Source organism: Lagopus muta, chromosome 27 (assembly GCF_023343835.1).
Source record: "Lagopus muta isolate bLagMut1 chromosome 27, bLagMut1 primary, whole genome shotgun sequence".
Taxonomy (NCBI): domain Eukaryota; kingdom Metazoa; phylum Chordata; class Aves; order Galliformes; family Phasianidae; genus Lagopus; species Lagopus muta.
In genome coordinates this window covers 4,418,645-4,440,257 of record NC_064459.1, presented here as the reverse complement: position 1 = coordinate 4,440,257, position 21,613 = coordinate 4,418,645, and the positions used below count along the sequence as shown (strand labels likewise).

Below are 21,613 nucleotides of genomic sequence, written 5' to 3'. Positions count from 1 at the left end.
GATTTGGTTCTTAACTAATCATTAGATCCATTCCTACTTTGAGTCTCTCACATCACTCATTTCCTTATCTGTAAGCATTCCATGCACTGAGCAGTTCTGGGCAGTTCTCAGAGCAGCAGTTTTCATGGGGAATACACATAAGTGATGGGCAGGTGGTTTTTTGTCTGGGTTTTATTGTTTGGTGGCAGTTACTGTGATCCACTTACGCTCTTGATGTGTAAGAAGTGTTTCTTTAGTGGCTTGGGAATGGCCATATGGTGCTATCAGGCCTAGTGGAACTTTAATAACCTCTCTGATAGTGGTTAGCACTTATGGTTATGTTGCAAAATGATTCTGTGCACTTCTTAATGAAGACCCTTTTGCAGGAAAAGTCCTAATCCATTAGAGGTCGATTTATGCCTTGAAGCAAGATCAGTTTTCCTTTCTTTCCTTAAATCTCCGTGCAGAGGTAGATTTTCCTTAATCTGTATATATAAATCACTTTTTTATCCTGTTATTTTTCTGATTAGCACTTCTTGGTATAACTCATGGCACAACAGAACGAATCATAGATTTTGTTCTCAATGTTTCCTCTCCCCTGTCTCCCTCACTCAGACTGTGAGAGCTTTGAATGAAAGTGTCTCATCTACCTTATTTGTGCTCTTTAATCCAATCTCTTTTACATATAAGTAATAAATACATATATGTGCAGACACAACACGTGTATATAAGAATACATAGAAAAATGCCAGTGGTTACAATTATTTTTATTGCTGATTCGAATGCAGTTGTGAAATTGCTGATAGGAGGAAAAGAAATCTGAGCTCAGTACAAAAGCTCTAAGTTCATAGGCATCCCTGAATTTGCCAAAATCACTGAGCTCTGCTGTATCTGACACAGGCAGTAGGTGAGCTCTGCTGTTTCTAATTGCTTAAACCAAAACGTGATGAGGAAAACAGAACGTTTTTTTTCTTCTGCTGTGCTTTTCAGCAAGATGTTTTTGGAATTCTCAGCAGCGCTTTGTGCCCCTTAGAGATGTCCATTCATGTATAATGTGCTGTAGAAGAGCAAGTTGCTAAACTAACCCTGATAATCCAGGCCCTTAGAGACCCTCGCTGTGCTGGTGAGACATGGATTAATTCCTTATCAGATTCTGTTCCACAAATGCTGCCAAGGTAAAAATAATGTCCTGTTCCTACAGCTGTGTGTGTACAAAAGCTGAACAGAGGAAAATGCTATGAAAGAGCCTGGAGAAAATTCTGGATGTGTATAAACCCAGCCCAGTTCTGATTCTATATTATCTAGAGCTGGCTGGTTAATATCTGATGTTAAAGTTGGGGCATTTGCATGAGCGTGGCAGATTTGTCTATGGGTGTACAAATAGGAGTTCTTTAACATGAAAGAAAATGAAACATTCAGGCTTACTACTGGTGATCCACGTGTGGGGAGAACATGTTTTCAGTTGTGATATTTGAAATGAAAGCAGTTTTTTCAAGTAGTTTCCATTTGTGCCAGAATGAGGAGGGGCTTTCCAGCTCCCATTCATACTTGGACGTTTCTAACACTGTTTTATAGCTATGAATAGTTAAGATCCTGACACAAAACAGGGCTGCAAAATGGAAAAAATAACTCTTGGTGATCATAGTGCCTACAGAGGTGATGCACCAGTGGTCTAAATGGAGTTGTAGTTGTTTTCTGGTCTGACTTCCAAAGTATGTGTGAGCTGTATGACTTTGTGCAGTTGTCTATCTCAGTAATGCGAGTGTAGAAAGCTGAGCTGAAGTTCATAATTTGAAAGTGCTTATGGAGAAGGAAGGCAAAATTTGCTCAAGCTCTGAATACCCTGACTTGGATTGGGCATCTGTCTGTGGGACAGGCTGGGAAATATCCACCTCTGGAGAGTTAACGTTGTATATCCTTGAGGGAGTGCAACCAGAGCTTTGCTGCAATAAGAATTTCCCCTCTGCAGACACCAGGGTTGTTCAGGGCAAGAGAAGGAGCAAAAACCACAATGACAAAGTAGCAGCTGGTTTGCAAAGACAGATGAAGTTGTTCCTCTGGAGGGGAGCTGCTATCTGCTGTCCAGCTTTTCCAACTTCTGATTCATCATTCACATTCAGTACTTCTCACATAATGGTATTATATTCTCTGAAGGTTTTTGATTTGATTTGATTTTTTTTTTTCCTGCTCTTGCTCTCCAAAGTTCAAGCTGCTCTCCTGGAACTTGAACTTAACCTTTAAGAAACAAGCTGAAGTGTCTGCCTGTGACCTCGAAGGATGAGGGCAGAGAGGTTAAGAAATATCACCCTGTCTCTCTAAAGACACCTTTAGAAATATCTAACGAGGCATTTCATCTGAAAGGGGAGAAAAGGGCGTGTGATGTGACAGGATCCAGGAGGGGAAATCTTGCCATAGAGACTCAAAGTCCCCTCTAGGACAAGCAGTGACAGGCAAATGAGCTGGAAAAGTGGTGTCTCTTGTCATGTGAGGCTGCTGAGCAAATGCCAGAGAAGTGAGGGTATAAGCAGTGCAGGTGTGGAAGAGAATGGGAGCCAGTTCACATGGCTGGGTGATTTTTGCTAATAAACGTAAAGGTTTTCAGATGATAAGCTGAGACAAAATACCATTTTTCCTCATGCTTCTCTTTCTTTCTCCTTTTCTGTTGCTCATTCAGTGCTGTGGTACAAAGGGGGGAATATTGCATCTGCTTTTGAAACTTCTGCATCGCTCCTGTGATGTAAATCATTTGCTCTCATGCAAGAAAGCAAAGCAGCAACTCCTGCAGTAATGGATTCGCTGCCGCTCCCATCAATTTTTGACATAATTAATTTGATAGTAACCTCAAAACAGGCCTTATCCACAGATGGGAGCAGCTGATATTTTGGATCTGTAAGTTGCTTAGGAATCAACCAGGAGTTACAGTCCTGATCTTACAGATCGTGAAACTGAAGCACAGACAACAGTTTGAGTGGCTTTTGTGCAGTGTCACAGAAAACCTCTGATAGAGCAGAATGTTCTGTTGGGTTCAGGTAGTTGATCTCTACTGCTGAGGTCGTGCAGGTCAGCCTGCTGTGACAGCTGTGCTCTGCTGTAGCTGCAGGCCCTATGAGTTCATTCATTCAGTGCAAAGCTGCAGTTCTCACCCAAACTCTCTTCCTCTGCACCTGTCACATTGCTGTTCTAGCTCAGAATGGAGCCAGTGGAATCAGTTGTGTCGAGTCGATTAGTCTGGCATAAATCTATTGCTGCTGCTCCCGTGTTGCATCAGCCCTCAAGAAGCTTCAGATTGGGTTGAGCTGTAGGATAATTCATGTCGGTGGTGACCACTGGCCTCAGATCGGGTTAAGCACAAATCCATTGCATCAGTTGTGTGACAACGACTGCACAGCGTTGTTATTTTTGTGATACCTGTTCTCTGCTTCACTTTCAGTACAAGAGTTACCTGCTTCTCTCATAAGCACTCTGCACCTCTTTGTGGATCCATAATTGAGTTAGGAAGGTTGCCATAGCAACTGCTGCGATTAATTAAAGTACTTAGGCATGGTAAGCTTGTAGATGCAGAAAACATTTCCATGTATAAATAGTACAATCTGTTTATGCTCGAAGGATTTGCCCCTTTCCTCTGTTTTTCTTCCAATCTCAGCTCAGAAATTGGGCTTTTTTTGTGTGTGGTGGTGGTTCTTTGGGGCAATTAGCATCCACTGGAGAGCTAATGAATGCTAAGTGAGAAACCCAGCATTGTGTTCTTCATGCAAGTGTTTTCAGGGCTGTGAGGACAGCAAACTGGTCCACTGTCCACTCATCTCTTTCTGTCATCCTGTGGTAATGTAACATGGGCATTTTGCTGCTGCTTATCTTATCAGTTCTGCAGTCCCACTTCCCCAGTGAGCCCCTGCTCAGTCTCCTGTCAGTCTGTTCCCAGCTCTGCCACAATCCTGGCTGGTTTTGCTTCTCATTGGTTTGGAAGCAGCTTCTCCAGAACACCACCTAGATTTATCCAATTCCTTACTGCCCAACAGCTTGTGCTGTTGTATACAGTTGGATGGTTTTAGGTAGAAGTCTTTCCCTAATGAAAGAAGAGTCTGCCTTGCTACTGAAGCTGAAAGGGTTGCATGCATCAGGGAACTAATTCCTTGCTGCTGCGGTTTTTATGTAAAGGGGCATCTAAAATCAGAAGGCAGCAGCACTGATAGTGGATGAATATAAGCACGAGAACTCGTCTGAGCAGACAGCTTGCTTTTGGTGTTTGTTACATACTCCATTTCACAAGGGAGGAAAATTGCATGCAGCAAGACAAGGCATCTCCATTAGAGCAGAAAGTCAAACTTTTGAGTTCTAACAGAATCCTTTTCAAACTCTAAAATTGGACTTTAATTATGTTGGCTTTCCTGGTTTTTTGGGGTTAGTTTTTTTTTTCTCTGAAAGACCATTGCTGGCTCTGCTGAGCTGAAGACAAGCTTTTCCTTTGCGTGCTATTTGTGGCCTGATGTGTGCTTTCTGTTGCAGTGGCAGCTGAGAGGTTTTTGAGAATTTGCTTTGACTCTTTTTCTTAGAAATGCTTGAAACCAGTCAACGTGAGAAACAAGATGGATAGTGAGAATATATAGCCAGCAATTGGTCTGTGTTTCAGTAAGTGAGGTGAATCTGTAATATCTGACTGAGATGGGACACTATAACTGTGAGGACCCCATGAACCCCATGCAGTATTTTCATCAAATGTGTCTGGTCAGTAGAATTGCCTTCATCAGTGGTTTGCCAAATAAAAGGGGTGAAGGCAAAATCCCACTGAAAGAATCAGCTTTTTGTGCTCTCAGCTATGAAATTATGTTCTAAACTGATCGGCTTCTGTTTTAAGTCCTTTCATGAAAGCTTGTTCATCAGTCATTATCAGAGCACTGGGTGTAAATAAACTCCTTAGTAAAATGTTTTTGGAATATAACGTAACGAATTGTTCAGTGCAACATCAACAGATGCTCGTTTGCAGACTGAAAGCTTTCCCAGCAAGAATAGGATATCAGGGAGGGTGCTTGGAATCCCTGGTGGAGCAGCAATCGCAGGACAGTTGGGCCAATCCCTACAACTGGCACCTAAAATTTGGCAGTCCCAAAATTTGGCAGTCCTAGACCCCACAGCAACAGTTTGGTTATGGCTGTTAACAACTGCGTGCAGTTACGACCTGCAATAATCCATCAGCATTCTTGAAGGTGGAAGCACTGCAAGTGCAGCATCTGTTTATTTTCTTTGTTTCTCTGCTTAGAGATCTCACTGCATTGCAGGGAGTTGTGTGCAGAGCCTGTAAGATCCAGTGATAGAATGACAGATCTCTTTTAAATACTGAGGCATTTTGTGGCTTTATGATGTTGTAAAGCATTCTCTAGGTATGACGAGCACAGGCTGACAGAGACAGTTTTATGTGCATTGCAATGAAGGATAAGTGCCATATTGGTCAAGGGTAACAGAAGGAAAAGTAATCTCTAAGAAGACAGAAGAGCTCCAGAAACAAGTGGGAAATAAACTCAGTGCAGAGGAGGTAATTCCCATTAGCTAAATAACTACTGGAGGAATGGTTTGTGAGTGTTTTGTGTTCTTTCCAACTATCTGCCAATTTTGTTCGTGTTGGAGTCTTTAGATGCAAGGTGGATAAAGTCAATAGAGCCATCTCCCATAGTGGAAACTTCCAGTTGTCCTATTAGAAATTTCTGAATTAAATCTGCCCACAATCTCAGTGTAATCTTCTGCATGCCCGAATCCGTGTGTTTTTCTGTAGTGGGGAAAATGCAAACTTCACTTTCCAAGCACTATTCCATTTCTCCCTGTTATTTAGTCGTTTTATCATCGTGTAATCAAACGCACTGGGGATTTCTAAATGGTGTGTAAAATGAACATCTGCCTGTTGGTGGGACTGGCACATCTGGAGCCATCAATTCTTCATTATTTCCTGATGTTGGAGGTCAGATGTTCATAATGTGGGAAATTGCAAGAGTTTCAACTGGTGAATTTAAGGTCTGTGAAGCAGATAACTCAGCTTACAAAGGCATTTTAAAGAAGCCACCAAATCCACAACATAACAAACAGAAAACCCACCCTATAAAGATTTGGTTTGTCTTAAATACAAGAATTCTACAGTATTTATATGAACTTCAACCTGTTTATAACTGACAACAGTTTAGGCAACCATCTTCTTTCTATCCATTCTATAGATGAATATACCGAGGGGTTCTCTTCTAGTATTTTCTGCTTGTGTGCTTCATTTCCCATTGGTTCCAAGCAGGGCAAAAGGCTTCATGTTGATTCTGAACTGGAATAGTAAGGTAGAGTGACATCTATTAAATATGCAAAGCTAGTAGTTTGTAAGATTAACACATTTGGGTGCTAAACACCCAATTTGGTAACAACCCAAATGTGCCTTGAGGCCATAAACATAGGGGCTTTGTAGAATTGTCGAGGCAGAATTATGCTCCTCTAGTGAAGAATAATCAATAAACCTCATAGTTATGCCCCTCACTTCTCAGTTTCAGTGCTTTGATTTAAGGAGCCTTCCAGAATCACGAGAATTAGCACTCATCACAGCAGTCTTTATCATTCCCTGCTGCAGACATGGTGCTGTATTAAGGGATGGTTACAAGGAGGAATGGTCTCTCCTGGTACGCATATGCAAAGAAAATGTCACACAAAGGTCATGCAGCATCCAAGTGCTTCTCTAAGATGGATGTTGAATTTCAATGATGTATCTTCCTTTAAAAAAAAAAAAATAGGAAAGGAAGACAAAATAAAAAAAAGTTCTTAATTTTTTTTGGCATTTGCTGCATGTTCAGAGGTGCTGCCTCAGGCTGGCCTTGGTGTTGGGAGCACAAACAGGGAGACAGTCTGCAAAGCTGAATGTTGTTCCTACGTTGTTTATTCCATTCACCTAGAAGAAAATATAAAGGCAGAGAAGGCAAGAATCTAACTGACAGCGTGACAGAGGGCAAAGTTTCTGCCTCAATTTAATGGGAGTGGGTATGTCTCTAAAATGCAGGGGAAATCCCTTGTGTGTCTGCTTCCATGTGCTATTTGCTTTTGTCTTTCCATTGGCTCAATCAACTCTTTTCTGATTTCCTTTTCTCAATTTAATGCCACAGGTTGGGCATGGGCTTTGGATCTGAGTGCTGAGGACCAGAATCAGGAACGCTCATTTATTTAAGCAAGGTTGTGGCTCATTCCTCACATTGTGTGCTGGTGGCACACGGTTGATGAGCTCAGTTTTGTCAAGCTGGTATTTCTGAATCTGTCTGTTATCCATCGGTGCTTTGGGTAACAGCAGCACAGGTGTGCAAGTCCACTGTCAGCCCGACTCTGTTCTGAAAACAGAGAAAGAGGCCATTTAGAGGCAATGTTTCTGGGGGAGGGTTTTCACCGTGTCTTGTTAAGAGCCCAGAGGTTGAATCGGAGATCTGGTCCAGTGCAGCTCTTAATGTAGCACTTGACACTTAATGACAAGCTTGGTTTTGCGTTGGAGAAATGAATGACTGTGTCTTCTTGCTGGCTTTTCACTGGGCTCTTCTCCATTTGCTTCTTATCCCAACCTCTCTGCCAGATGTCAGCCTAGCATAAGAGTAACAATCAATGCTGGTGAGACTTGAAGTGATAAATGTTGCTAAGAGCAGAAATGGTGCTTTCCTGTGTTGTATGTAAACTGTTTCTTGTGCTCAGTCCCAGAGATTTTCTTTGTTTCTTGGCATTTGCAATAGCTAAAGGAACAGCTCTCCTACCTTCTGGCTCACACCTCAGACCAACGTTGTGTTGCATGTCTGATGTAATGAATATTCTTAGGAGTAGCTGTAATGGGCAGAATTTAGCAAATGAGGAGGGAGCAAGTGTGTGGGCTTGAAGCTTTTGATCTCTGTGAAGGCAAGGAAACAACAACCACTTGGAGAAATGAGGAGGCAGTGAGCTGCTGATCACATTCAGGTTTCTATTTGTGAACAGCAGGAAGAAGTTTGCATATCACAAATGTTCCATTCACACCAGGCCTGTGTTATTTCTACTGGGAAATCTAAGAGACGAATGGAGCCTGCAGTGTAGCAATGCAGTCAGCCTAAATGGCAGAATGCTGGTGCTGCTGAATATTTAAATGGCTGTCAACTACTTGTTACTTTGGGAAAAGGTTTAAAAAAACAAACAAAAAAAACCCCCACAAAAACCTACAAACCAACTCCCCCTGTGTGTTTTGGGTGGTTTTTCCTCATGACTACAAAATGAGCTCATCAATGGGCAACACAGAGAGGGACCCAGAGCAGAAGGAAGGTTCGGTCAATGGCTGCTGTAGGGTTATTTTTCCTGTTATTCACTAGCTAGAATCTGGTCCAATTGCTTATGTATGACTTATTCTGTCACAGGTGGCTGATGGCTTGTGCTAAATTAGTCTGTGGGAAATGGGTCTTGGTATAGTTTCCTTGGATCGGGTCTGTCTACTTCATTGACAGTCACTGCAACAAGGCTCTCATGCAGTCATGATGTTATTCCCCTTTCTTTAACTTGACCCAAGTTCATTTCCCCCAGGATCAAGAGTTTAGCTCATGAATTTTAAGGTTATTCTAAATTTCTCTGCTATTCTGTGACCTTGGTTGTCCTTTCTGGATTCTCCCCAACACCTAACCTTCTCAATGACAGATTGAACGTGTATCACCATGTTCTTGTTCTCTTTCATTTCAGGTGTAGCCTTTAGACTTGAGCTGAAAGTCACATCTCTGAGTGAGGCTGCTTTTAGTGACTGGTAGGAAGGGCAGTGTGATTTATTTATTTATTTATTATAACCACTGAATTGAATTAATTAAAATGATAGGTTTAAAGTCTCTGCTTTGCAAGTCATAGAGGAAAATAGAGCAGGCTTTGAGATTATGATATCTGTTCAACTGTTGCTAGTTTTCTTTGTGGGTGGCTTGAGGGAATCTCTTTGATCTGGCATGACATCCAGGACGTATTTTACAGTGGTAAAGGCTGTTGCAAGTAACCAAAATTTGCATGGGTGTGCTCAAATGTGCATGCAGGGAGAAGACAAGCCAGGTTTAAATTACAGTCTGCAGCTGCCTTAAAGACAACAGCAGAAATAAGCGGATGCAATTTGTTAACTTGTGCACTGCTGCCAAGATTACAGCAGAATGCTGTCAGCAAAGGCAACAGCAGCATACTCACTTCTGCCAACTGTTCTGCATCTTGAGAGAACGTGCTGATTCATGAAGCTGAATGAGCTAAGCCATTTTGCAGCATGCATGATCCTTTCCTCACATCCAGGCCCTTAATGACCTTACTGGTATTGTGCTGATTGTGTACCATTGTAACAGCACGCCCTCCTATGCAGGGAAGCAGCTCTGGAACTCTACCCACAGCAATGCTGTCATGTTCCAGGTGCTCCATCAGTCACACGAAGTAATCTGTGTATATTCACCTAAATAGCACGATAAACCAACCAGAAGGAAGGTAACTCAAAATAGTGAAATACGTGAGGCACTGGATAGGAACAGAAACCACTTTTAAGTTGGATCTTGGCCAGGTTGGATGGAGCTCTGGGCAGCATGATTAAATGGAAGGTGTCTATGGTAAGGGATTGGAATGAAATGTTCCTTAAGGTCCCTTCCAAACCAAACCAGTCTGTGATCTTAAAGGAGATCTGCTTGCACTGCTGATCTGTGGCTGATTCAATGATGCTGTGGCAGAAATACATTTTTCTAGCAATATAAATGGGGAACACACAACACAAAAAGTAGCAGCTGATAATCTTGCCAAACCTCCTGGGTGCCCAAACGTTGAATTAGAGTTGCTCTTCAGTACTCCAAAACCAAATTTGGACTAGAGGCCTCCGAAGTACTGAACCTGCTCGATTTAATTTAAAGTCCATTAAAGATGTTAATTTTCACATTCAGAATCAAACAGAGGTGTTTAAATTGTGTTGATTGCCATTAATTTCCAGAGCAATGTATCACTTTTAGTCTTTAGTGCATCGCTTTTCCATGGGGGAACTCTGTTTTAGCAGCCTGTAATATTAACAATTCCCACATTTCCAGGATGAGTTTACTCTAATTTTAATAAAAGGCCTCAACGGAAGGGTCAGTGAACTGTAAGAAATCAATCTTTCATAAGCAGTCTTTGGTTCTCGCTGAAATATTTATGAACGATAAAGCTATCTTGACAAGGCAGAGTTCAGCCTCAGAGGCCACTTGTGACAACATGGCAAGGTTTCATAACGGACAATGTGTATAATTAAAGCAAAAACGTAGAATGAAAACAGAAGACGTGTCTGTTTCATTAGGTAAGTCTTCAAGGAGTAGTAATGTGATCTGACTGTGCCTTGCAAGAGGCTGTTGTTGAGTCTAATAAAGGCTTCTCAAAGAACATAGCTGGGAACAAGTGAATGAAATCATGTATTTTGAGTCCCAGTTGCATTGAATTTTCTTCATGAGTCCCTGAAAGCTTAGTCCAGCTGTGTAAATGTGTGTAATGGGGTAGGTCAACAATTCTTCCTGTTCTAGCTCACAATCTCTTGGCCCTGAAGCGTGACATTAAATGCATTTTGCTTTGTAAAAAGGAAAAAAAATTATACATAATAGCTTTAAAAATCTCCTCCGTTATTTAAAAATGTTTTTTTGTCCACTGGCTCCCACAGATTAAATACAAACTGCCTATGGGATTCAGCACCAGAAAATGCTTGAGAGGCAAATAAATACCAGAAAGTGAACTACACTTAATCACCCACTGGGAAAACCAATGCTGTAGTATGAGTACTGCACTTGAAGCTGCTTTTCTCTTTGTGTTTGATGTTTTGCACAGGATTCTGTTCTTTTCCTGTGAAAATCTGTTCAATTTAACCAGAGATGGTAGCTTGTTGGTGCAGCCATCCCCAGCTGTAGGCTTCTATGTGCAGCAGCAGCAGGAACTGGTGGATCTGTTGGACCTTGGGTGCCATGCTTGGAAGTGAGGGAAGGAAGGGAAGTTTGGGACAGAGCTGCTGCACAGATGTGCCTTTAGAGCTCCCAGTTGTGATGCTAAGAGTTGTTATCAGCACATAAATGGCTGCAGCAACTGCTTTGCCCACAGCAGCTTTTTTGGTGCATTAACTCCCATTTGTGATGGGATTTTACACCTGATTGAAGGTTTAATTTACTGGTAAAATTCACGTGAAAGCGTTTGTCATTTAAACAATGCAATCTCATGCCTTTGTCTTCTAATCCAGTCGATAGCATGCCTTGAAGTAGGAGGTTGTCTTTTCCTGTTTAGGAGGCAATTGAGTGAAGTGCTCAGCTACAACTCACTGTTTGGCATTGAGGTATTACTATTTCTGTTCTCAGGAAGGGCATCAACAGCACATGTCAGATATTTCAGCAGGTTTGATAAGGAGCACAGAGACAGAGTAGAACACAAAGGCCATCACCAAAGACATCTTTTGTTCTTCCCATCACACCTCTTCAGCAATGCAGGGCACTGAATGCTCCTGGTTTTCCTCTGGGCCTCAGGGAGCAGCGTTTGCAGCTGCTGTGCATTGGTAAGGAGCCCAAAAAGCTGCTCTGTCCACACTTAAGCTTTGGCATTCGGGTTGCTAAATAAAAGAAGGTGTAATGGCAGATGCTTGTCTGTAGGTAGAAGTGCATATCTTCAGTTACTGTGTTTTTTTCTTACTTAAGTGGCAGCGTTCACAAAGAGTGCTGGAATCAATGTGTAAGGGATGGAAGAAGAAAGCCAAATAAGCTGCAATATAAAACACAGTCTGCAGCATGACTACGTTAATTTAGAGTGAAATTAGCAACTGTCTGCTAACAGAATAATGAATAGCTGTAAAGTTTTATTACATTCAGAAAATAAAATGAAAGGAAAAGCACTAATTGTATTTGTTATTTCAGAACCTCACCACTATTGTGAGGAAAACTAAATGTGAACAAAGCAATAATGTGCCTTGTGTTCTTGGCAAGTGGCACAAACGTTGGTTATCCGTGTCCATTATTTCAACAGATCTCATCTTAATTAAATGAGAAAGAGAGAGAATGAAAGAGCCATTTCAGATTAGACAAAACTGTTTCCTTCCTAAGTTGTTTAACAGCAGTCCTTCTAGGGGTTTATATTGCTCTTCTGCTTGGTTCTCCCCTTCACGTGGGGATGGATGCACTGCAAATTTATTTCTGAACTCATGCTATTTCTTAATTCTTTTTTTTATTGTAGATGTAGGGTACAGATTGTCTTTTTTTTTTTTTTTAATGATGGATTTTCATTTTTTGATGTGTTGTGCTGATCCAAATGCCTTCTGCTATTCTGTCTTGTATTGTGACTTGTATGACTTAATGGACGTGCCATTACCTCATCTCAAGGCATAATGACAAGGGAAGGAGTCTGTATGCTGCTGCAATAGGGTGAGATCTGTAAATGCTAAGAAAGAAATGTTCCACAGTGATTTTATTCTGAAAAGTCATAGAATGACTGAGAAATGAATCCATTGTGTTGTTCTTCCTTTCACTGTGTGCCTCTGAAGGGACCATGTTCCTTACTTAGCCAGGTAGACACTGCCACAATCCTCACATCAGTGGGATGACCTGCACAGTTCTTAAGGAAGTGTATTGGTCCAGAATTGAGTGTTCATAACACCTGGAACGTGATTGATTTCAGTCACTGGGCCAGAAGCGCCCTTCCAAATCGCTGCTTAAGGGCTCTGCTCAGGGAAAATACAGACACCAATCATTCCCCAAAATAAAAAGGTCAGCTTGTATTGAATTAGTTCATTTACAGAACTCTGTGGAATTAGCAGTGTACTCTTAAATTGCTTCTTGATTGAGGACTTTTGCCTCATTAATCCCAAACAACCTATGAATGCCATTAAAGCCTAATAGAATAATGAGACTTCAGAGGCCGTGCACACATACTGTACTAAAGGCAGCCACAGGCTGCTTACTGATGCTGAAATGCACAGCCAACATCAGTGCTGTAAAGAGCATCGCTGTCTGTAATAGAAATCCTATCCCCTGCTTTGGCCATGACTCAGAGGCTCACGTGAAGTCACATCCAAGCAGTACAAGCACATTCAGACAGCTCTGGTAGATGGTTCTGGGAGAAACAGTGCCTTATTTTCCTGATGTTTCCTATGAGTTATTTTCATTTCTAATTTTCCTCTCTTCCCCTTTTAAGAAATGCAGGGCCAAACCAACCCTAGGCCAAGCTTTGGTTTTGCTGTTGTTGGTGCTCTCTCTTTGCTGCTGTCTGTGTGCTGTTATCCCAGCTCTCTGACCACACAGAGGGTTGTGGTCGAACGCAAAAGGTTTTGCAGATTGCTGTGGTTCCATAATGTGCTGTTATTTCATGTTGTTTTGCAATAGTTTGCTTCTCCCCTTCCGTTTGCTGTTCCCTCCCCATCCCTTTCTCCTGGCTGTTCAGGTATCACCACTTCATCCAAATGTTGCACCTGGTTTGCATGTAGAAACAGCAAACAGTGTCATTTTATTGCTCTCACCTTCATCTTTCCTCGTCCATCTTTAGAGGCGCTGTTTTAGTCTGACCTGGAGCTGCATGTGCAAATTGCACTGTAAACCCTTCAACTCTGGGAGTAGGCTTTTTTTTTCATCTGCTATGTAAATTACCTCAGAAAATTTCTGGCACTGTTATGAATAATAATGAGAATAATGAGGCAATTTCCCTCGTTAATGGTGGGGAAAAAAAATCCTGCAAGCATTGGGAAGAATGAGAGGAATTACTGACTGCTGCTTGCCACTTCCCCACAGCCAGCAGGAGCGTTCACTTGGCTTGTCAGCAGTAAGGAAGAGCACTGTCTCTTTCCATTTATTTTCCCCCCTCCTGCTCTTCTGTGGCATCAGCACAGCTACTCTGCTTCCCTGTATGTCTTCACAGGTAACACCTCCTCTTTTTTTTTTTTTATTATTATTAATACCAAAAGACATTTTCAGCCCTGCGGGAGGCAGACAGCATTACCGTCTGGTCTCACGTTGAGTTATTAATTTATCCCAAAATTTCAATTTCAGATAGCCTGAGGTTAGTCTCCTGCATTGGCACCCCCTCCTCATCCCAGAAGTGTCCCTAGCAATAACCTTTGCCTGCCTCATTACTTTTTTGCATGCATAATAGCACCATGTACTGTAGGATTAAAATAAGGAGGGGTAAAACGGTGCACAGTTGTCTGGGATGTTTTATGACTGCTCACTCACTCATCCAGAAAAATGACATTCTGTTCCACGTGTTACTTCTGCTCCCAGAAATATAATGGAAAATTCATTTTTCTTTTTTCTTTTTTTTTTAAAAGCCCATCACTCGTTTTGGTACACATCTGTAATCTCTGTTCTGCAGGGTTTTAATGAGGCTGATATTTGCAAAGATCTTTCTCCAAGTGTATTAGATGGCAGAGGGCTTTGAGCAGGAAGAGTAATTAGTGGAGGACAAAATGCAAGGAGAAAACACAGCACCTTTTTTCTAAGTCACATTTTAATTGAATTTGTATGCAGCAAAACTGTTAAGTTCTCTTTCCCATAAATATTAAGCACAGAGGTTTCACGACTCTGTATTACAGCCCCATAAATTAGTTTGATCATAACACCTTGTTTAAACAACCGTTGCTTCCTAGAAAAGTTTGTAAATCAAGCCTAGGCTTAATGTACTTCCCTTCCTTTGAATTTTAATGGTATTGGTGTTTCCATAAAACCAGGGTCTCTGCTTCTCACTGCTGTTTGCCTGAATGCCTCTGCATGAAATAGGGATAAAGAAACTCAGGGCTTGGCTTTCAAAAGCGCTCATCACCCACAAACAGGATGATGTTACTTAAAAACCTCAGCTTTTAATTAGCACCTCAAAAAAGTCAGGTCTTTCAATAGCTTCGTGTCCCCATAACTCTCAAATGTGAGAAGAATTGTTGGTGTGTTTCAATGATGCATCTCTAGGGAAGACCTGGATGCAGTGCACACCTCAGGGCTGTTGGTGAGCACTGTGCTGTGCTGCACATTGGGCTCCTGTTTCTGTGATGTCCCTGTCAACGTTAGGGCAGCATTATAGAATGAAGTGTAAAACATAAGGAAAGAATGCAAGGAAGCTGTGGATGCTCTTAATATCATGGGCTTGAGAATTTGTGTCACCCTTCAAATCACGTGCAGTGCTTACTGCCTCTAATTACACACAGCACTTCGATAGCCTTCTCAGCCTCTTAATAGCTGTTGAACCTCATTATTGAGGTACCACGTTGGTACCCAGAGCTGAAGGTTCCTCCTGCAGGCAGTGATGGGCCCAGGATTCTGTGTGGTCACCAGATTCTGTGTCAGACGGATCCGTGTAGCTCAGTGGCTGTGGCATTGCTTTGCCTCTTCCCTTTTGCTTGTTCTTTTGACTCGATAGGGGACTGCAGCATCTCTGTTTTCTGGGTGATCGCTGCTCTTTTCTGCTTTCACAACTGCTATGGTGGGCACTGTGCCATGTTTTTCCATGTTGCTGTCCTCAGATGCCTTCAATCTGGGCTGTGCTCCGCTGACTCTCCGTGCTGTTTGGGTTTTTGACTTGAAAGGAAAAGCAACGCAGCCTTCAAAGCCTTGCGAGGACAGGAGTTGGGGGCATCTGAGAGGGCACTGTAATGCTTACAACTGATGGAGATTTGTGTTATGGAGCAGCAGAGAGGAGAGCTGCTGGAGAGGACTCCCTCCACGTGTGGGTGTTGGGCCCAGAGCTGCAGTCAGTGAATTCTTCTGGAGTGCAGGTTTATCTGGAAGGAGTGTTTTAATGGAGAAGTATTTTTTTATGTTTTATTTTGGAGCTGTCCAGAAATTCCTATATGAGGCTTTTGTAAAGGGTTTAGAGATGTTAACCTCGAATAATTTGCTGTGGTGCTTCCTGTGTGTCACCTCCTGGCCACTTACAGAGCTGGGGGCTGTCTGATCATGGGGGTGTATCTACTAAACAGAACCCCAGGTCTGGTCCTCTGTGAGTCATTAATTATATTACATTCAAAACTCTAACCTAGCTGCAAAAACTGAGCTTGCTTAATAATGCAGAGTATGATTCTACTTCTTGACATCACTAAGGGCAGCTTTGTGCCATAGGGAATAATGGTTTTAACACTTGCAGAGGTATTTACTTCTGTTGTGATGGCAGCAGCCCTTTCTGCTTTCACTGGGATGCTGCAAAGCACTGAATAATCAAATAGGTCATTTCTGCTCAACTGCTCTAATTTATTGTCCCTCCGAATCCAGGTTTTCACAATGTTAATGAAAAAAAACTACCTTTCACACCAGCTCTTGCCATTCCATTTTATGACCTTATTAAATCTTGCACTTACTTATCATGCAGTGACAATTACCAGAGTGTAGGACAGAACTCCTTCTTTGCATCAGCCGTGGCATGTTGGCTTTCTCCTGTCAGCAGCACAGGCTGAGTGATTTACACCAAATGAGCCGTCCTGAGAGAGATCTTTGCACTCCTGACAGGATTATATAGCGAGAGAAAGGCCATTAACCAATACAAAGGAATAAGCAGAGGGGAGAAGGCAGGTGAGGAATGGGGAAGTAAATCTCCAGATCTGTCACTTCATAATAAAATAACCTTCATGTTGAGATTTAATGAGCTGGTTCTCCACTAAAGAGGGATTAAAATGCTGTCATCCTGCATATCCCAGGGATTTTTGGCACAGTTTGTATCTGCATCCCAAGGCAAAATGTGTGACACCCGTACACTTCCCAGTGCGCAGCCCCTGTTAGTGTGAGCAGCATGGAACAGAAACGTGGTGACTGCAGGCAGAGCAGAGCTCACGCTCTCCTTGCACTGATGGAATGAGACTAGAAGATCTCAGTAAATGTTTTATTTTTATATAATGCCACAAACCAGTGTTACTTTCTTTCCCCCTATGGTGAGAACTTCTTAGCTGCTGCACTCATGTCACTTAGTTACCATTCATCCACCCTCCTCGTTAATTCTGCGAAGTGATGCTTGTAATGGGCATGAAAGAGAAGTGAGGGACAACTCTCTGGATTTCTGGGGCAGCGGTGCTTCCAAAAGCACAAAGTTCCTAAAAGTTTTAATTAAAACTGGGCAAAAGTGTATGGAAATGATGTCTTCCCCTCTTGCTGTGGGAGGAATGATGGCATATGGGCACCAACTCCAGCAGCATGGCAGTAGCTGGGATTGCTTCCTTGTGGTTCTCTTCTCCATGAATCAAGATTGCTGTGGGACTGAGGCTTTGAGCACTACTTGGGTTTGAGTCTGACAGTGGCCGCTGTTACTTATTAAATGAAAATGAACATGGGGGGGAAAAAAAAGAACAAAAATATAATATGGGAAGATAGCCTTGAAGTTGAGGTAAATATTAGAGGGAACCCCGACTCCATAACATCAAACATCTCACCAGTAGAAGAGGGGGGATGTAACCAACCCACCCAAAAGCACAAGGCTGCTCAGCAGAGGACAGATTGGGATTTGTTCCGTTCAGTTTCAATCAGCCCATGATGTTTGTCACCAGCAGTTCTCTCCGTTGCTGCCTCCTGTCGCAACAGAAGGGTTTGAGGATTTGGGTAAGCAGCCAAATGGCCTTAAAACTAAACAAAAACATGCAGGGAGAGAATCCACTTCTCTCCCAGTTTATTTTTTTTTCCTTTCCTCTATCCATCCAAAAGCTGCTCCTCCTGATGTGGGTTCTGTATGAACTTTGTCGGTGCTGTGAGAGCATCTTCTGCTCTGTGTGGAGGGCTCTGAGGAGAGGTGATGTCACTGTGACCCATTCAGGTCTCTGCGCTGCTCCTTGCAGGTTCTGTTCTTGTTCCCAGTTCTGAGACAGAACAGGGCTGAATGGGAGACAACCATACATGGTGTGTGTTGAGCTGAAGTGTGCTCCCACTCCTCGGGGGAGCTCCTGTTTGTTAGAAGGCCCGATGCTCCTTATATTGTATGCTTGCCCCCCAAATAGCCTTTGTTCTGTAGGAGGGCATGAAAAGCAAAAGGAAGCCACAGTTGTTGGGCGTTTGCATTTCAGTTCAGACCTCCAGCTTCTTCCAGTGGTAGGTGTGATGTTCCAGCAGTGTCACCTTGCTTGTAGAGACACATCAATGTTTTTATAGTTGAGCTTGTGAGCTGACATCCCCTCCGTGTTTCAAACAGGTATTTGTGAGCAGGGCATGTTTTAATAAGCCCTAGTCCTACAAAAAAATCCCCACATATGTACAAGATGAGGGTGAATGAGAGTAATTGTATAACTCAATCAGTTAAAATTACCTCCAGACTCTGGCAGGTGGGAGATGGTGACTCTCGTGCTGGGTTCACAAGCTGGCTGTTCAGAAAAGTAGGAATTAGTTTCAGTCTGATAACAGATTTACCCGGTAACAGTGAGGTTCTTTGCTAATCTGGCTTTGTCTGGAAGCAACAGGGGAGTGCTTGCATTTGCACAGTGTCTGAAGAAACCACTTCTTGCAGAAATATGAAGGTGTGTGTGTGTGTGTGTGTGTGTGTAAGGACTCTGCCAGATTCAATGCTCCCTTGGGCTCTGCACTGTGGGCTTTGTGCTGTAGGTGCAGATGGAGGGGGGTTGTGGGGGAAAAGAGTAAGCAAGCACAGGGAAGATGTCCAGGCACAGTGCAGGTAGGAGAGACAGATAGGAGTATTTTTGGATTGCTGCCTCCAGCCAGGATTCGATGTCTGGCACTTATGTTTCATTTGTAAAATGTAGGGGCAGTGCTTTGGGAACACACAACAGTTGATGCCTTGTATTCTTGTTCCTTCTCCTTCCATGTTCTTTTTGGATGAAACACCTCATGTGTCTCATGTTGTTCTGTTCAATAACCCAGGTCTTCTTTTCATGGGTTGTTTAACAATGAGTTTGGGAGTTTCAGCTCCATCAAACCGAGCGTGTCTGTTATTGACCCTGTGGGTCCTGGTGTAACTAACTAAATTTTCAACCTCATTAGAAAATGAAGATACAAGAAGCAGAGTTTCTATTATGCCCTGAGAACCATGCTTTCAAGGTGCAGTAGGCACTGGATTTAATTGTGAACAAAAGGTACCTGCAGAGCTCTCTTGAAGAAAGCCTTTCTTTCTATATGGAAGTTGAGATGGGAAAAGGCTTTGGATGCTATGAGGAACTCCTCACAGCAACGTACATTATTTCTCTGCAAACACAATTGATCTTGAGTAATTTTACAATGAACTACAAAGGCAGTTAATAGGAGAGATGTATTTTTTATAAAAGGTGACCATTACATTGTATGGTGTAGGCTGTCCCAGGGGATAACTGAAACGACTGTGATGGAATGTTTGAAATGTGTCTTGATTTATAAAAGCTTGTCCTAGCATCCCATGATAATAAATATGTAGTAATGATATCTTTTATACCACTGCACTTAATGTTTTTGCCCTCTCCACGTTCTCGTTTTGTCAGGCTAATGTATTTGTAGATGATGCTTAATTGCATGCGTTAATGTGGCAGCCGTATCTGGAGAGTGGATCCAATCAATCCAGAAAAAGAGGTGTATATTGTGCCAAACAGAATGCTGAAAGTTTTGTTTCTCCTTTCTGACTTTATGAAACACAGCATCTGGTTACAGTGACTGCAGTAAGGATTGTAAGGCGGTATCCCCATTGCTGAGACAGTTGAAGTAAGGCTGGCAGTGCACAGAAATGCAGAGGTCATGGTGGCTCAGTCTGAGGTTTTCTGCTGGCAGGACCCAGCGCTCTGTTTTCCAGCTATTTCCAGTCTTCTAAGAGATCTAAAGTTATGAGCCTTTATGAAGACAGGCTGAGGGAGCTGGGCTTGTTCAGCCTGGAGAAAAGAAGGCTGTGGGGTGACCTCATTGCAGCCTGCAGTACCTAAAGGGAGCCTACAAACAGGAGGGGAATCAACTCTTTGGAAGGGTAGATAACAGCAGGACAAGGGGAAATGGTTTGAATTGAAGGAGGGAAGATTGAGGTTGGATGTCAGGGGGAAGTTCTTTGCTGTGAGAGCGGTGAGGTGCTGGAACAGCTGCCCAGAGAGGCTGTGATGCCCCGTCCATCCCTGGTGGTTTTCAAGGCCAGGTTGGATGGGGCCCTGGTCTGGTATTAAATGTGGAGGTTGGTGGCCCTACATGTGGCAGGGGGTTGGAGCTCTGTGATCCTTGAGGTCCCTTCCAACCTGGGCCATTCTGATTCTATGACTCTGTGTAGGGAGGATTAACTGAGAAACGAGTTATCAGCTGGTGCTTCTCAGTGAAGGGTGTTACAAACCAAAAGATAACATCTGCATAATAAATGGGTGAGAACTCATTGCAGTGAGATGGGGTTGGAGGCACAGCCACTTGCTGAGAAAAAACAAAGAGGAGCATCTGTATTTTGGAGGTCAGCCTGGGCAGGTTCTCCTATCCTGCACAAAACAGCATAGATGTTGGTTTTGCAGTGCTAAGGACAAAAACTTCCTTGTCCTAGATTAGAACGTGTGATTTAAGATAATCCGCTGCAGTGCCTTCTTTAGTTGTGTGCACAAATGCACCAGTTTTAAGTTAGAATGTAATTTGCATTGTTTGGGTTGGAGCTCAGATGGGTGTGAAAGCAAAAAGATATTCTTGAATTGGTTCAATGCTGGCAGCACAGGGTAAACTTCAGTTCTGGTTGCATTTCCTGCAAGGTTTCTGGGCAATGGTGCACAATACACAGCTTTACATCACAAACGTCCATACAAAGCTCACTTACCAAACCAGTGATGCTCTCATGTCAGAACATCTTGTTTTAACATAGAAATCAATGTGCCACTCGGACTGTCATCTGGGATATCAGTAAAAGACTCTTTATTCATAAATAACTGATATGCAGTAATTTATGTCTGTACATTTATTTCCAAAAGGCCATAGCCATACAATTTTTGCAAACTCTACATAAAACATCCAAACTGTCCATTATTACTTCTTCAGTACAATATAACACAGCTGTTTGGCATTACCAAATATATATATGTATATATATTTATATATGTACATGTGCTGAAAAAAGAAGCCAGTGCAGCCTTTTCCTAGGAGTCTTTCCCAAGTATTTTACTGTACAACATTCAGAATTTACATCGATAGAACAAGGCACAGAAAGTGTGGTATGAAGCCAAGGCCATGCTTTTTATTTAATGTTTTCTGTCTCTTTCCTATTCCTTCAGCTTCATACTAAAGAAAGCATTCAAACCTCTGCTCCTTTTTCAGTCCTAAACACACTTAAACCATGGGGAGAAGTGGGGGAGGGAAGAATGCTCAGCAAACTGAGCAAAAGCCAACATTTCAGAACCTGTTTGTTGCAAAAATGGGGGAGCAGAAGAGAAAAGGGGTCTCGTTACAGAGGAATATTATTAATATTTATGTATATATTTATGGTAGTGTGTGTTTGGGTTAAAGCATCTGCCCCTCGTTTTGCCAAAAGGCTGGTCAGTAATTTTGGGAGTTGGAAACGCATGGAAAATGTTTGGTTAGCTCTGGTTGTGTATTTGTCTCCACAGACTGACCAGCATTCTGTCCTGCCTCCTCCAAATTAACAAACTTTTGAAGTTCTTGTACCCACTTACAAACTGAGATCAGTGGGGATGAATATGAGCAGGAGGTGGGAGGAGGCAGCTGCATTTTTGCAGTCACGAGTTGTGTGATGGTAGCTGGTTGTTCCCAAATATATACAGGTAGATGGATGCTGCATGCCC

The 21,613-nt window shown here is 42.5% G+C and overlaps 1 long non-coding RNA gene across 1 annotated transcript in view; it reads left to right on the top strand.

Annotated features, from left to right (window-relative positions):
- Positions 1-21,613, top strand: part of LOC125685205 (uncharacterized) — a 65,378-nt gene that overhangs the window by 34,561 nt on the left and 9,204 nt on the right. The gene's annotated exons all lie outside the window — the stretch shown is intronic.